General features: G+C 39.2%; 1 non-coding gene across 1 annotated transcript; it reads left to right on the forward strand.

Annotated features, from left to right (window-relative positions):
* Positions 1-15,028: 15,028 nt before the first annotated feature.
* TRNAF-GAA lies at positions 15,029-15,101 on the forward strand. Its single transcript has one exon. It is a non-coding gene; the product is annotated as a tRNA-Phe (tRNA).
* Positions 15,102-15,704: the final 603 nt, after the last annotated feature.

The following is a 15,704-nucleotide window of genomic DNA, read 5'->3' on the forward strand; positions in this document are numbered from 1 at the left end:
AAATCAAGAGGTGTGCTATGATTATAATTCCTGTCTCATAAAATTTTATTTTTTCCTCGAAAGAGAGAGTAGTACTTGTCTCATTTTTTTTTTAATTGTTTTAGGTACTATTCTTAATTTTTCCATCAAGTCTCATTAAGTTCCTAAATGCTCAGATATTTCAGATAATCTATGGATTTCACTTTGTTCTTCGGGACTTAACTCTTGGACCCCTATATCCTCCAATCCGAATGACCAAACTTAATTGATACCAAGATCTGTACTTCTTCACTATTAAAGATTTCTGAAATTGGGAAATCTATAATGTTTTAAGATAATTTGTCTTTCTTCGTGATAAGTAATTGTACTTCAAACCGATGGTGTCATATATTTGCTGGAATACAGCAATGGCATTTTAGAACTGTTACCCACTATATCAGTGCCACAATGTCCCATGCTGGGCAGAAATGCCAGGTGCCCCTTTGTACTCAGTCATGGACTGGAGGCTGCTCAGAAAGAACTGAAGTGAATCCTGAAGGCTCTGTAGGCGGAGGCTGTCAATTAACTGCACTCTTGGCAGCTGAAAGGCAAACACTCTTGAAGGGAAATCTAGGTGGTGAAACCCCTATAGCTGCCACTTGGCTGGCTATTTGCTGTTGGGGAATGGTCTTGGGGCACATCGGTTCCGTAGACAGACTTTAGACAAAGTCACTTCCTTTTAGTTCAACGCCTCTCTCTCCTCCCTTCCCTGAGCGCACCGTTCACAACACTGGGCGCTGCAGGAGCTAAGCCTCTCAGGGCTTGTGTGAGGTCAACTAGCCTAACCTAGACATTCTGAGACTTTCTGAAGATGACGTTTGAATTGTGTCTTAAAGGATGAACTGGAGTTAGTAAAGGAAATGGGACAATTCCAAGGAGAGGGAATAACAGAATGAAAGTATCAAGTTGTAAATAATACTGTGTGTTCAGGGCACTACTGGTCATCAGTATTACTTTAGCACACTCCTTTTCACAATGTGTGCCCAGCCTGTTACGGAAATGCAAGTAAAAACTAATGAGATACAACTTCACACCCATTAAGAAGGCTATCATTTCAAGAATCACAAAAATAAGTGTTTATAAGGAGAAATTGAAACCCTCACAGATTTCTGGTTGGAATGTAAAATGATGCAGCCACTGTGGAAAACAGTATGGCAGATCCTCAAAAAGTTAAACATAATATTACCAGAAATTCCATTTTTAGATATATACCCCAAAGAATGGAAAGCAGGATCTCAAACAGATACTTGTACACCAATATTCATAGCAGCATTATTCACAATGGCCAGGAGGTAGAAACAACCCAAAGATACATCTACAGATGAATGGATAGATAAGACGTATACAAACAATGGAATGGTGTAATTCTACTTATATGAGGCAAATCATAGACATAGAAAGTAGAATAGAGGTTTACCAGGGGCTGAGAGAAGAGGGAAAGGAGAGTTATTGTTTAATGGGTAGAGTTTGTTTGGGATGATGAATGAGAAAGTTCTGAAAGTGATTATGTGATAGTTGTACAACATTGTGAATGTATATAACACCACTGAACTGTATGTACACTTAAAAATAGTTAACATTGTAAGTATTGTTATGTATATTTTACCACAATAATTTTTGAAAACATGCCTACAGACCAACAGCATTGGCATCAGTTGTTAGAAATGCAAATTCCTGGGTACCACCTCAGACTTACAGAATCAGAAACTCTGTAAGGGGGCCACTGATTCTGATGTACCCTAAAGTTTGAGAACCACTGCTCTACAATGTGAGGCGGGGAAATTAGACTAGAGAGGAATGCAGTATCCAGGTCATAGATGGCCTTGTCTGCTATGAAAAAATGCTTAGACCTCATCCTGCCAGCAGAGAGCTAACTCGAGATTTTACAGAAGAAATTAACATTGTTAGGTTCGTAGGATTTATCTGTTTCCTGATTTCAATAATAATGTGTGCTCATTGCAGAAAGCTTGGAAAATTAAATCAATAAAAAAATGAAAATTACCCATAGTCTACCACTGGAAGATAACCCCCATTAATAGTTAAATGGCTGTTTTTCATTTCATTTCATGGAGCATATGCCTACATTTTAAAAAACCAATATGGGATCATAATGAACACACTGTTTTAGAATCTGCTTTTTTTCACTAAGAAATATATCATGAATGTTTTTACACTTTAAGAGATCTTTTGCCATTTTTATTGTCTGCGGAATTACGTTTTTGATAGCTTATTCCTGTAATAGTATGGAAAGATGAATTTAAGGAAGGCGAGATTGAGCTCCTGCCGGGATCCAAGTTATGAAGCTGTTGCAGTCAATCAGGCTGGTGATGATAAGGCCTGAAGCATAGCACTGCAAAAACGGGTAGTGTGGGGGGCAGCTGTGAGCACTCTTTAAAGAACTCAACTGATTATACATGGGAGGCATGGTTTCTTGGGTAGTATTTTAAGGTTTTGACTGTTGCGTTGGAAAGAGCAGAGAATGATAAATTACATTTGGGAGGTGAGCTTGAGACATCTGTGGGATAGTCAAGTGGAGACATCTAACAAACATATGAATCCGAAGCTCAAATGGGTGGGCGTGGTTCAAGACCTACAGACACATATACGGGAGTTAAATGACTGTTAAAACCTTGAGAATAGATTAAAATTTCCACAAGGAGATCACACAAAATGACACGGTTGATGGTGGGTGTCATGATTCACAGGCAAGTCATGAGAAATGCCAAGGTATAAGCTTCAGCCAGAGGAGCCAGGGAGAAGATTAAAAAGAAATGGTCTGATCTCGTCTGATCTTGGAAGCTAAGCAGGGTCGGGCCTGGTTAGTACTTGGATGAGAGACCATCTAGGAAGACCAGGTGTTGTAGGTGTTAAAAAAAAAAAAAATTGGAGCGTCCCCTTTGATATCCCCTCTGTCATGAGCTTCAGGGTCCATCCAATCCTACCTCCACCTAGGACCCCAATCAGGTCAGCCCCGACAGTCTATCTCTCATCATCTTCGACTTGGTTTTACTACTCTTCCTTACTCAGTCTGGACTCCAGTGGCCCAAACTAGTATAAACTCTTTCTCAGTACTCTTAATTCTGCTACCTACTCTCGTGCTGTCTCTTTCATTCATTCATTCATTCATTCATTCATTCATTCATTCTATGTTATTGACTATGTACTGTGTTCTGAGCACTATCCTTACTTAACCCAACCTTAAATGAACCTAAAATTTCTCTAATTCTGTACACAAATTTTACAAGATCACTGAAGAAAATGTCAATGTTTTACATATTGGTATCTGAGATAAGCGGATGGGCCCTTTAAACTGTAAGCGATGCTTTCCTCTGTTCTTGCTTAGCTCCTTTTTGTATGTCACAGGGAAGGAGATCTCAAATTTTTATCACGTGTTAAATCCCTGACTCTGTTCTGGTCTCACTCATTCTCAGTCCATTATTCTCCCGCTACTGTTGTAGAAGGAGGCCAAATGATGTAATAATAAAAATGTGCTCACCTTTGTGTTTGCTGAGCCAGAGCCAATGTGAAAACCAGTGCTTACCTTTGAAAATTCTTGACTTACCCCTTGAACAAATGTGCTCAAGTTCACAAAATTCTAGATACCTAGACCCTGAGTCCTGTGATTTTCCACCATTCCCTGATGACAGACGAAATTCCGGAAGGGATCAGCTAAGGTGACAAACACATCCAGACGCACTTCCTGCCAAACTGTTTCCTGCTTGGACAGACTGAGCAAGGAATCAGTAATGTGGGATCCTGCAGCTTGTGAGTTCTTCGGAGAGTATAAACTCACCTTTAAAAACCTAGACTAGAGAGCTAGAATGACCTAGTATTTTGTTAGCCTCCTGCTGGGAATGAATAAAAAGTGAGGACTGGGTTTAGTCAATGTTGTAAGGCTACTCTGTCTAATTTCTCCAGCTTCAGAGTCTGCCTTTGAGCCATCGGACTGGGCAGCAGCAGCATCTGCACAGAGCAACCATGATTCACTCTCAAGTTTAGGAGAGCCTCCCAACACTTGAGGTTCAAAGCCCAATTCACCACATCCTGCCTCATGATCTTCGCAGTTTTCCAACAGGAACTTAACATTCTCCTTTGCAAAATGGAAATAGTAGTTGTTGTGAATTTTCAATAAATGAATGTATGTAAAACATTCAGATAGCACATAAATAATACATGTTCGATAAATGTTAGTTTATTTTTATTTCACAAGAAAAAAAAATGAAGAAAACAGGAATCTCCTTTCTCTAAACGATGAATTATTATGCCTTAGTTCTTCTCTTGTCTCCCTCATCTATTTACCAACAAACTCTTGAGAGAGTGTCCCCATTCAGTATCCAATGTCTTCATCTCCTGATGTCTCAGCACCTTGTTATAACCTGACTTCTTTCCTGTTACTTTACTGGGTCTATTTTCACGACTGTCATTCATAACCTCCTAAGTGCAAAAGCCAAAGGCCAATTTTCTTCCTTGTTCCTTGGCCCCGTCACGCCCCATTTGTTAAAATGCTTTCTTCTCTTGCCTTCAGCAGCACCACTCTGTCCCATCTCACTCATCATTTTTTCCCCTTTCTCTTTCTTGCTGTCTCCTTATTCTTTTGCTTATTCCCTAAACTGACATTTTGTGCTGGATAATTCTTGGTTGTAGGGGGCTGTCCTGTGCATTGAGTTAGTTTAACAGCATCCCTGGCCTCTACCCACTCCCTCAGTTATGAAAACCAAAAATGCCTCCAGACTTTCCAAATGTCTCTGGGGGGCAAAGTTGCTCCTGTTGAGAATCACGGCCCTGAGTGATGATGTTCCCAGCATTCCTGCATCAGCCTCCTCACTCACTCACGTGCTGTCTCTTGGTGATCTCATTCATTCATGTATCCTTACCTCCCATCCTCATGAAGACCATGACACCCACAGTTCATATTCCAGCATCTGAGTTTTCTTTCTGGATTCTAGACTTAGGGCGCCTATTGCATAGTGGGACCACCCATCCAGATTCCAGAAGATATCTCGACTTTTACAGATACATAACAGAATTCATCTCCTCCACAGCCCCAAATTATTATGCTTCCTTTCGGCCTCACCTGCAGACATTGGGATTTTGCCCCCTATATTACCATCATACCTTACTCATATGATTTATCTGTTTATAGGTTTGTGTGGCCCACTAGACTTGTTGCTCCTGGGAGTGTAATCATCCCTGTATCCCAGGTCTTGGACACTCACATCTCTGGTGGTGAGGTTTTCAAGGATCATATTCTTTGCCTCTGTCTTTTTGTCTCTCTCAGTTCCTCTCTGTGTCTCTTTCCACACACACATCTGCTCTCCACACCACCCCAGGCAGAACCCTTTACTTTTTCACACACCGCTAACCACATAAAGCACACTTTCTTCCTGAACCTAACACTTTAAGAAACAGGTAAACCAGTTTTGCAAATTTTATGCTTGCTAATGATTTCACTTACGTGGTGGTGGTGTTTAGAAGGACTGATCTTTAATCCTCACTTTGGTGCTTATTCATAGAAACTTTATTGAATAATTGTTCTTTGATCTTTTCTTAGCTTTAATAATATTTCTAACACTGTTGTATTTATAGCTATAGTTACCATGCTTTAATTGACACACTCTCAAAAAGACAATGGTGGAAAATATTCTATTTTACCAACATAATCTTTCTATCTGAATTCAGAAAGTAAGACTCCCCAGTTTCATCATCCTGATTTAATTAGGGCAATTTTGAGAAGCAAAAGAAGCAACTCTAATTCATGGTCTCCATTTCTTGGCTTTAAACCACTGGAAAGCCCTCCAGTGAAATAAATGTCTGTTCTAGTAACAGCTCTATACTTTGCTTAATCCCTCATTATTGACTTGGAATAAAAACATTGCTTACTTAATGAAAATAGTTGTGTGAACCAACTATACGGGTGGGAGAGGAAGGAACGCACATTTTCAGGTTAAAATGCTGAATAAAACTTACAGAGTTGAGAAATATTAAATAAAATTGGTCAAATGAGCCCCTGAGAAACATTTTTCTATTTCTAGCAAATTTTAAAACTTTGATTAATGGTTCTGCAGTTCTGCCTTTCACATTAAAAAAATAAAAAAAAGAATAAACTTAAATGAAAATATAAAGCAATTTTTCTTTGCTCACAAAAAAGCCTCCACAGTAAAATGTTCATTATAGCTTATTTGGATGTCACATATCAAGTGAAAAGTCCATGTCATAATATTTAGAAAATACACATTTCCTTAAAATTAACCTGCTCCTCTGCAGGTTTTCCTTTTGCCCTTATAACATTCTAAATAAGTATGCGGCTTCCAATTTACTCTGCAAATTTTTTCAGCTATCATAAAAAAAAAAAAAAAAAGTGTAACCCGTAGCTAAAATTAAATCAGTTTAAAATTCTCAGGAACTGAAATTGTGGTTGCTTAAGTTAATGGACTAATCAAACTATAGTTTTAGATGGTGTTTCTGCAATATTCTAATTACTGCAATCTGATTTTCCTTAGTAATTGTGAAGGTCGAAACTAAAAGCCTGATTCAAAAAGGAAATTAAAGTTAAGAATAAAAGACAAGGAAGGCATTTTTATCCCCAACATATGTCATGATAGATTATTAAGTTGACCTTGTAATGTTAAAGAAAGGTTTTGGTGCAAATCATACTGGAATTGACTACAAGGTATGGAAATTGCGTTCTAAATCTTCTTGAAACAGCATAATTTCATTTAATTGTCATTTTTCAATAAAGATAATTCATTATATGTTAAACTAGCACAAAAACTATCTACACATATTTTGATTTTATGGCTTTGTAAGGCTTTCATGTGATTAAAAAAAGAAGGAAAAAAAAATCCTTTGTCAGACCACATGACCTGATTTGGCAATTCCCAAAATATGGTTCTAGTATATACAGGACAAACCTCAGCAATGGATGGATAAAAAGACTACTTAGACCAATTATGAATTTGGAGAAGAGCCTCTCTAGTCTCACAAAAGGTATCTCTAGTCATATTCTGATGCCTAAAAACATTAATAGGAAACAAAGTTCTTTAATCGTTAGTGAAAAATAACATTAAAATACAGAAATTTCTAGAATCTGTAAGATAAGACTAATATTTCTCTTTAATTTTTTACCTAGATTCAACAATTATTAACATTTTGCTATATTAATTTAATTTGTGTATGTGTGTCCGTGTGTATGTTTGAGACACTTGAAAGTAAATTGATATCATGACACTTCAACATGAAATACTTTACCATAAATCTCCTAAAAACCAAAGTGTCCTACATAATTATAATACCATTTTTATATTTAAGAAAACTGATCATCATTTCTTAATATACGTATTTAAGTTTCTCCATATTTCCCTGAAAGTTAGCAGAATATGCCACCCATAAGGATTATTTTGAGCCGAAGGCAATTGAGAAGATTCAAGAAAAGCTCTCTACCCTTCCCTATTTGCCTGAAAGCACGAGATAAATTTGTAAAGATGTCCTCCCTCTCTTCTCTACCAGGATGGACGTAAGTTAATCACCAGAGACAATTGTACACAGCTCACAACAGAGGAATCTATGTAACAAACTTTACTCACTAGCCCTTATCCATCATTAGTTCCTCCAAATGTTTATCTTCCCACAATTTGTCACCCTAGAAACTTAATATTTTTCCTTTGTCCTGTCACTTCTCTACAGATTTATTGTTCTTTCATTAGATGCTATATAAGCCCAAGTTCTAACCACTCATACTGAGTTATCATCACTAAGAATTTTCACATATATGTTCATGTACATGTTAATAAACTTCTCCTTGTTTTTCTTTTGCTAATCTGTCTTTTGTCACTCTAATTTATAGGGCCATAGCCAGAAAACATAAAATGAGTAGAGGGAAAACATTTCTCTGTCCTATATCCCTAAATAGCTTTTTAATTTTTTTCTGTACCAAGGTCTAATAAGGGCCCACACATTACTTTTGGTTATATCTTTCTGGTCTCTTAAATATAGAGCTGTCTCCTCATCTTTTTGATGTTGTTATTTTTTCCCATGACATTGATATTTTGAGGATAGCTGGCTAGATGTCTTAGAGCGTTTCAGTCCGGATTTGTCTAGTTATTTCTTCATTGTGTCGCTTAACTTATTTCTTCATTTACTAAATTTCATATAAACTGGAAATTAGCTCTACTTAGAGACTAGAGTGGTTTCAGGTCAAACATTTTTGGCAAGAAGCCTTCATGGGTGATGTTATGCATGTTATATCACAGAACACCAAGAGACCCATAAAAACGGGTTGAAGGACTCTATTTATATGGAAATATGAATGATTCCTAGTGGGTCCACTTCTGAACCCAGATTTTTATTAGGAGGAAGTGAATTGAAATTAAGTAGGTCTCAAGAGCAGCATTGGCATAAAGTTTCTTCACATGCTTGGAGAATCAGGTTTGTGTAAGCAGCAAGATTCAGTGCTGAGTGTGGTCAAGAAAACCATTGCCTCAAAACTCGAGGTTCCCAAAGTGCAAGTGAATCACAAATTTAAACAACTGTTGTATTTTTATAAGGCTGATCTAATACAGGGACAAGCATGGTGCACTGTGACAGCTCTAGCCTGAGAGCAGACTCCTAAATTCTAGTCCCACCATTGTTCTAAGTAGCTGTGTGACACTGGAAATCTGGCTTTTCATTGACTCATACATAGTGTAGAGGCCAGTGTCTCAGCTGCTCTGAGGTCGTTTTATAAATATTACATAAGCACCTATGTGATTAGATGTCAGTGTTTCTTGTTGAGATAAGGAACAACACTTTAATTTTATTTTTTTGCATTCCTATGGGGCAGGCAGGGAAGCATTAGTCATTCTCAAAGCAAAGCGCTCTTTATTGAGAGGGTAATATGTGCATTCTGAATAGGGCTCTTCTACATGCTTATCAGGGAACAATTGGACTCTGGACTATCAATGTGACACATGTAGAATAATGGGATGGAGCTGCAGCCCCTTCTGAATTAGATGAAGCCTATGTGTTTGGAGAAAACTGGATGTAGTCAGCTTTTCCAATTGCTAATGATGGGAATGGGCCAGATTGAGAGGTAGATTCCGAGGTCAGGGCCCTGCTTCTGTCCCCTTGATTTAGGAGAGCCTTGGAAATGTGCTCTCACAGTTCCAACTGTAGGACAAAGGAGAGCGAGTCTGGTGAGGCGTCTGCCTCACACTGCGGAGTCCTGCCTGAGTCCTGATCACAGGAAACAGCAAAGCTCCACTTCTTCCTCTCACCTCATCCCACCCACCCACTAAAGTTTTCTAGAAAAACTCTGACCTCTGTGTGCAAAGAAGGGAAGAAGAGTAAAGGAGAGCTGACTTGTCATCAAGACTCCTGAGTAAAAGTGAAGGGGGTCAGTAATTGGCCATTGGTGGGATATGGAATTGGGGGTGTTAAGGATACAAAGAAACAAGACTAAGAGAAGTGGATGAAAGTAGTGGAGAGTCAAAAATTTGAGGATCCTGGGAGGTTGGAAGGGACTCAGGGCCAAATAGCATAGGTGTTTCTGTGCCCTGGCCTTTTCTGAGCCTCTGGTCATTTACACCATCTCGTGTATCTCCACTGGGGCAAAGGAAGAGACTAATTTATTTTGAATTCTTTTTTTGGGTGAATAATCCGGTCTTATCCCATAATCGCTGGATAAGGGTGGGGTGGACACGGGGCAGGGATGCAGTTGAGAGGCTGGCCCACTTCATCATAAAAGAGAGGCAGGTAATTACGCTGACAAGTATTTAAAGAGTACACACGCCTCTGAAACTCAATCTCTGGAATCTAAGTTTTTTGGCCTTCAGGACATTTTGCAAAACTTACATGGTTAGTTAGACGTTTGCTTGATGAATGTGGGAGGATTGTATTAGAACATATGAAAAACTCAGTAGGTTGTTCTTGAGTATAATTTACTTAATTGTTTCTGGCCTGGTAAGTGTACCCAGAGGCTTTATATTGATGTATGTGACTCAACAAAAACAAAAAACAATAAGGTCTTTATTGACTTGTGGTTTAATGGCTTTAAATAAATTAACTTCTTTTGGATCAATTCAGCACACTGATGATTTGGCAATCTATTAACTTTTTTATACTTCTCCCCTAAGTTACAACTTTAATATGTAACTTTAGAGAAATTGTTTTATATCCATCAAGCAAAGGTATTAGTTTCTACACACAGAGAACTTCAAAATGCACAGACATGTCCATAAAAAAGAATCTACACAAAAGAGCTGGGCCCTGACACCAGATTCCAGTTATGGATTTAGACTCTCATGTCAATTTTTAATTGAAATAAGGTCTTTCTTCAAAAAAAAAAAATATATATATATATATATATATAATATATTTATATATACACATGTGTGTGTGTATGTGTGTGTGTGTGTATAAAATGAACATTTGGTGTAAGCTAAAGATAGATTGGCAGTTCTGCACCAGATTAATTGTGTAACTGCTATAGATTGAATTGTGTCATTCTCTCCTCACCCCATTCATATATTGAAGCCCTAAATCCCAATGTGACTGTATTGGGAGACAGGAATTTTAGGAGGTAATTACGGTTAAGGAAGTCAAAAGGATAGGGTACTGATCTGATAGAATTGGTAGCTTTATAAGAAGAGGAAGAGGGAGAGAGAAAGATCTTTTCATACACGTGCACCAGGGAAAGGCCTTGTGTGCAGACAGTGAGAAGAGAGCCATCTGCAAGTCAGGAAGAGAGCTCTTACGAGGAACATAATAGGCTGGCACCTTGATCTTAGACTTCCCAACCTCCAAACTGTGAGAAAATAAATTTTTGTTCTTTAAGCACTGCCCTCCTCTCCTTCAAACATTTGTGGTACTTTGTTATGGCGGATGAAGCAAACCAAGACAGTAACCTTAAGTTATTTATAGCATCTCTGGGTCTCAATTTCCTGATATGTAAAATTGCAGATCAGGCTAAATAAATCCTAAGTTCTCTTCCATCTCTAGCATTACTTTGATTCCAGCTAATGTTGTCTGGCTTCAGAAGAACATGCCATTAAAAATAATATTTTTTTAAATTCTGACTTTCCAGTTTTTATAAAAGTTACATGAAATGGTACAGAGAAATCCCATATATCTTACCAAGATTAGCCAACTTTTAAAACTTTTTCTTCATTTATTTTTTCATACTCTCTCTGTCTCTCTGTGTGTGTATTTGCACAGATTTTATTTTTCTGAACCACTTGAGAGTAGACTGCAGATATGATTATCTCTCTACTTCCGTATGTATTTCCTAAAAACAACAATATTTTCTTAACTAACTATGGTTGCCAGCTTCAGGAAATGTAACACTGACAAGATACTTTTATGTAAGCCCATATTCCAATTTCTTCAATTGTTCTAATAATATGTTTTAAAGCATTTACCTTCCCAAATAGCAACCAGTCCAGGATCACATATTGGACTTAGTTATCCTGTCTCTAGCCTCCTTCCATCTGGAACAGTTCCTCAGCAATCTGCTTTCATGACCTTTTTGAGAAAAAGGCCATTTATTCACTAGAATAACCTTTATTTTGAATTGTTTAATGTTGCCTCTTGATTTAATTCAGGTTATGCATCTCTAGCTGGACCATCATATAAGTGACAAGTTGTGTCTTTTCCTGGGAATCACATTGGGAGTCACGTGATGTCTCAAAGTCCTTCATTGGTGATGTTAAACTTGATGACCAGATCAAGGTTTGTCAAATTTCTCCACTGTATAGATTCTATTTCCCCCCTTGAAACTATTAAGGATTCTTTAGAGAGACACTTGGAGACCATGCCGTAATCCTATTCATCATATAATTTTCCCCTCAGACTTAGTATTCATTGATGGTTTTTGACTAAACTAGTCCTTACTCTGATGCTTGGAAGATGGTAACTTTCAAGGCCACCACACCCTTCACATTTATCAGTAGGCACAAGTCATTCACCTATAAGCCAAAACCCTCAAAGTCCCTCTACGTTCATTATTATAATCATGGATTTTTATTTTATTCAAGGGCAAATCATCTATTCTTCTTATTATTTATTTTGATGTCCAGATTGTTCCAGATTTGGCCAGTGGGAGCCCCTTCAAACTGGCTCCTGTGTCCTTTTGACATGCTCCCATCTTTTTTATTTTTTTTATTTTTTTACATTTTTGGGAAATATGGATTAAAATTAGAGGCCAATTGAATTAAGAGCTATTATTTTTGTGTGTGTGTGCTTTGGGGTCCCAGAAACAAAGTTAAAGACAGATTATCAATTGACAGCAGTTCAAAAATTTGTTAGATGTTATAACTATATACAACATATTCTCTTTAGCTGTTTCATTCTTAAATCTTTTCATAATTAGTTTTCACAGTTATTATAGGTAATTAGACCAACGTTGGCCAAAATCCATGGACTAATTTGGTAGACAGGACTGCAGCCTACGCAAAACTTTTTTTCAACATGGGGTGTTTTTCCGCATTTGAAAGCCAACTTCTTTAACATCTGCCTCTTACTGTGATGTGTGTACATATTTTCCTTCATTTTAGCCTTTGGCACATGGTCTCTGTAGATGTTGTGATGGTTCTTGCCGCTACAACCTTGCTGAGTAAAGCCAGATTTTCTCCTAAACTCAGTAATAATTTTCATTCCTGTTATTAACACTAAGGCACTAAGCTAGAGATTTTCAACTTCGTCTGCCCATAATGCTCTTAGTGTCTTAATAATTGTTTCCAGTGCCCCGGGCTAAAAGAAATACAGAATAGTTTTTTTTTATAGTGCTCAGGCCCAAACAAGTTATTGAGCATTTACGTCCAACGACATTGTAATATTTGGAAAAATATATACATATAAATGGAAAGAAAAGTTTTTATTTGATTTATAAACACTCATCATTACTTACCAGTGGGATGTGTGCACCTGTTGGGTTCTGCACAGATATTAAGACTTGGAAGCAGACTGGCCACTATTGCTCTTATTTCTTCTTACAAATTTATTTTCTCCAACAATTACTTTTTATCACAACTGCAGAAAACCTAGCTTCACAAAAAGATGATGTCACTGAAAGAAATGTACGGTGATCTATTGTTAAAACTATGAACTACCTAGTTCTTTGTACTGTGTCCCACAGATGTTCAATACCACTGTGTTTTGCTCGAAAATATAAATATTCGACACTGCAGTGCCCCATGACACTTGGCTGCACAGTTTGGGAACTATGACACTAAGTCTGGGAAACTGTCTCCTTCTTAAAATAGCAACAACAAATATTGAGCCGATGTTAAAAATCTTGTCACTGATGGTGAAACTAGTACGGTTCATTATGTCGAATCAAGCTGTGGCTCTTTTCCACAATTTATAAATTGGGTGATAACTTTGTTTACTTTCCAGTCATTCTAAGATACTTTTATGACAGAAGTCTAACACAATAGATGTAACCAAGGACTATCCTGTGCAAACTAGGTTGTGTGGGTCACCCAGTTAATCATGACACCCATCACAACATTTACATTCAGAAATCCACCTTTACTTGACAAATGATCAATATTACAATGTAGTTTCTATTATCTTGTAATTTGACAATGGATCTTATCACATTAAATTGTGAAACATGAAGTTTATTATTTGTGTTCTTCCTTCTCTTATCTTTCCTGTCCCTTTCCTCCATTTCCTCTCAGACCCGGGACCTTTTCTTCTTCCCCTACTCCTAACCCAAATCTCGTCAAAACTTACCTACCATTTTTCTAGTCACCCAGTCTTTCTTGCAGTGTTTTGAGAATGTGAAAGGTAGCTACATTTACGACACACAAGAGAGCCTGTAAAAGACCTCTTTTCTCATCTTTCTTTTCGTGTGACCAGCACAAGGCAGATGCTTCAGATTTCTCCTTCTTCCACTCCGAGCCCTCCAAAGCCTTCACAGATCAATATCCATCCCCAAGTTCTTTCTGGTCTCTTTCACCTCCTTAGCCAATGACCTCTTTTTATATCCCAAGCTCTTTTGTTATCTGGATTTGACGCAACAGCGGAACTCAGAAAACGACTCTCCACCTTAGCGATTGCAAACTCTTCCAAATATTCAATCTTTTTTCTTTCTCTGGTCGCTCCCCCTCACCCCCACCCCACCCCCGGTCAAATGCAGGCATGAGTCCATCCCTAAAAACGGCTGCGAAGCCTCTACTTAAATGTAAAGCTCTAAGGAGGAGGCTAAAAGGGTGGAACGATAATAATCATTCCTGCCTTCTGAGAACTACAATTTAATCGGGGAGAAAATTAAAAGGACGTTAGGATATTGCAGAACGTCTGTGTCTGGCACGTAGCGGATGTTTCAGAAACGTTTGTCTACTGGTGTAGGAAGTAGTATGGACAATGGATAATTGTCCTTAATGAGCACGCCAAGCTTTTACGGAGCTCCTGCGGTGTGCCAGGCTGGCTCCGTGCAAAGTGGTGGTTGGTTAGGGGGCCATTTCGAGGACCCAGGATCACAAGGAGGCCGCAATCCAACCTCCTTGCCCTTCTCCATTCTTTTATTCCAGTTGTCACAACGTGTATGGTCACAGGTAGGGGCGAGTTGGCGGGAAGAGTCTACCATGCTTGGGCTGGCGACTTGCCGATGGGAGCATCGTGCTCCAGGATTGTGGGGACCAACCCTGGGGGATGGCACTCGCATCCGGAGGAGCTGCGAGCTGTAAGGAGCCGGATCTCGCCCCGCCGCGCTGCTGCCACCGCTACCCTGGACCAAGCTCCGTCCCGTGCGGGCAACCTGGCCAAGCCGACCTCCAAATCCAGCAGCTAGCTGCACACGGGTTCCTTCAGGATCCCCGTTGTTGAAAATTAAGTTAGAAATTCAGATCATGTTGAAGAAAGTAACGTATACAGTGCAATCATTCATGGCTTTTGAAAAGCAAAGCAGAAAAATTCTGATATACCAGTTTAATTTGACAAAAAGTAAATGCCATAAATAGTTGAGAAAAGACAGAACGGGCGGGCGGAAAGAGTTGAATAATATCTTACTCCTAAACGCTGAAAAAAAGGCGCCGAAATAGCTCAGTTGGGAGAGCGTTAGACTGAAGATCTAAAGGTCCCTGGTTCGATCCCGGGTTTCGGCACAGAGTTTTTCCTTTATTTTTAATTCGAAGGGATTTAAACTTCGTAGGATTCCCCTGAAATGAATAATCTGATTTATTAATGCCGGCCTAGGCAAAAACTTGGACTTGAGGGATAAGGGACGAGAGCGAACGGCCATGCGCAGTCATCGCTAGGAAGGCGGCTGCTCCATCGGGCGTCGGGAGCGTTGCTGCGCGTGCGCGTTGCGGAGCCTGGGCGCTAGAGCTCCCCTGTTCACCCCAGAGGCCAGAAGTTCGGCGGTCGGTCCCCAAGCGCGTCCCGGGTGATGAGAAGGTGCGGCGCGCAGCTAGATGGGGCTGCTTTGCCTTGAGGGCTGGTGTGGGAAAGCTGTCGATCTGACTGGGCGGAAGGGGGCGGTGGGCGAGAGCAACAGCCATGTCCCAAATTTAATTCCCCAAAGCATCCCAATATGAAAAGCAAAAACTCTGTTCAATCAAATGGCTCCCGTTTGGCCTTGACCGTGTAGGGAACTAGGTGGATGAGTATTTCCGTTAGAAGGGCACGCAGGGACACTCTGGTGGCGTAAGCAGGGTTACCTGCCTAAAGGCGTGGCAGCTTTACAGCTCTGTAAAATTAATCAGTCC

Source organism: Rousettus aegyptiacus, unplaced genomic scaffold, assembly GCF_014176215.1.
Source record: "Rousettus aegyptiacus isolate mRouAeg1 unplaced genomic scaffold, mRouAeg1.p scaffold_m13_p_11, whole genome shotgun sequence".
Lineage (NCBI taxonomy): Eukaryota > Metazoa > Chordata > Mammalia > Chiroptera > Pteropodidae > Rousettus > Rousettus aegyptiacus.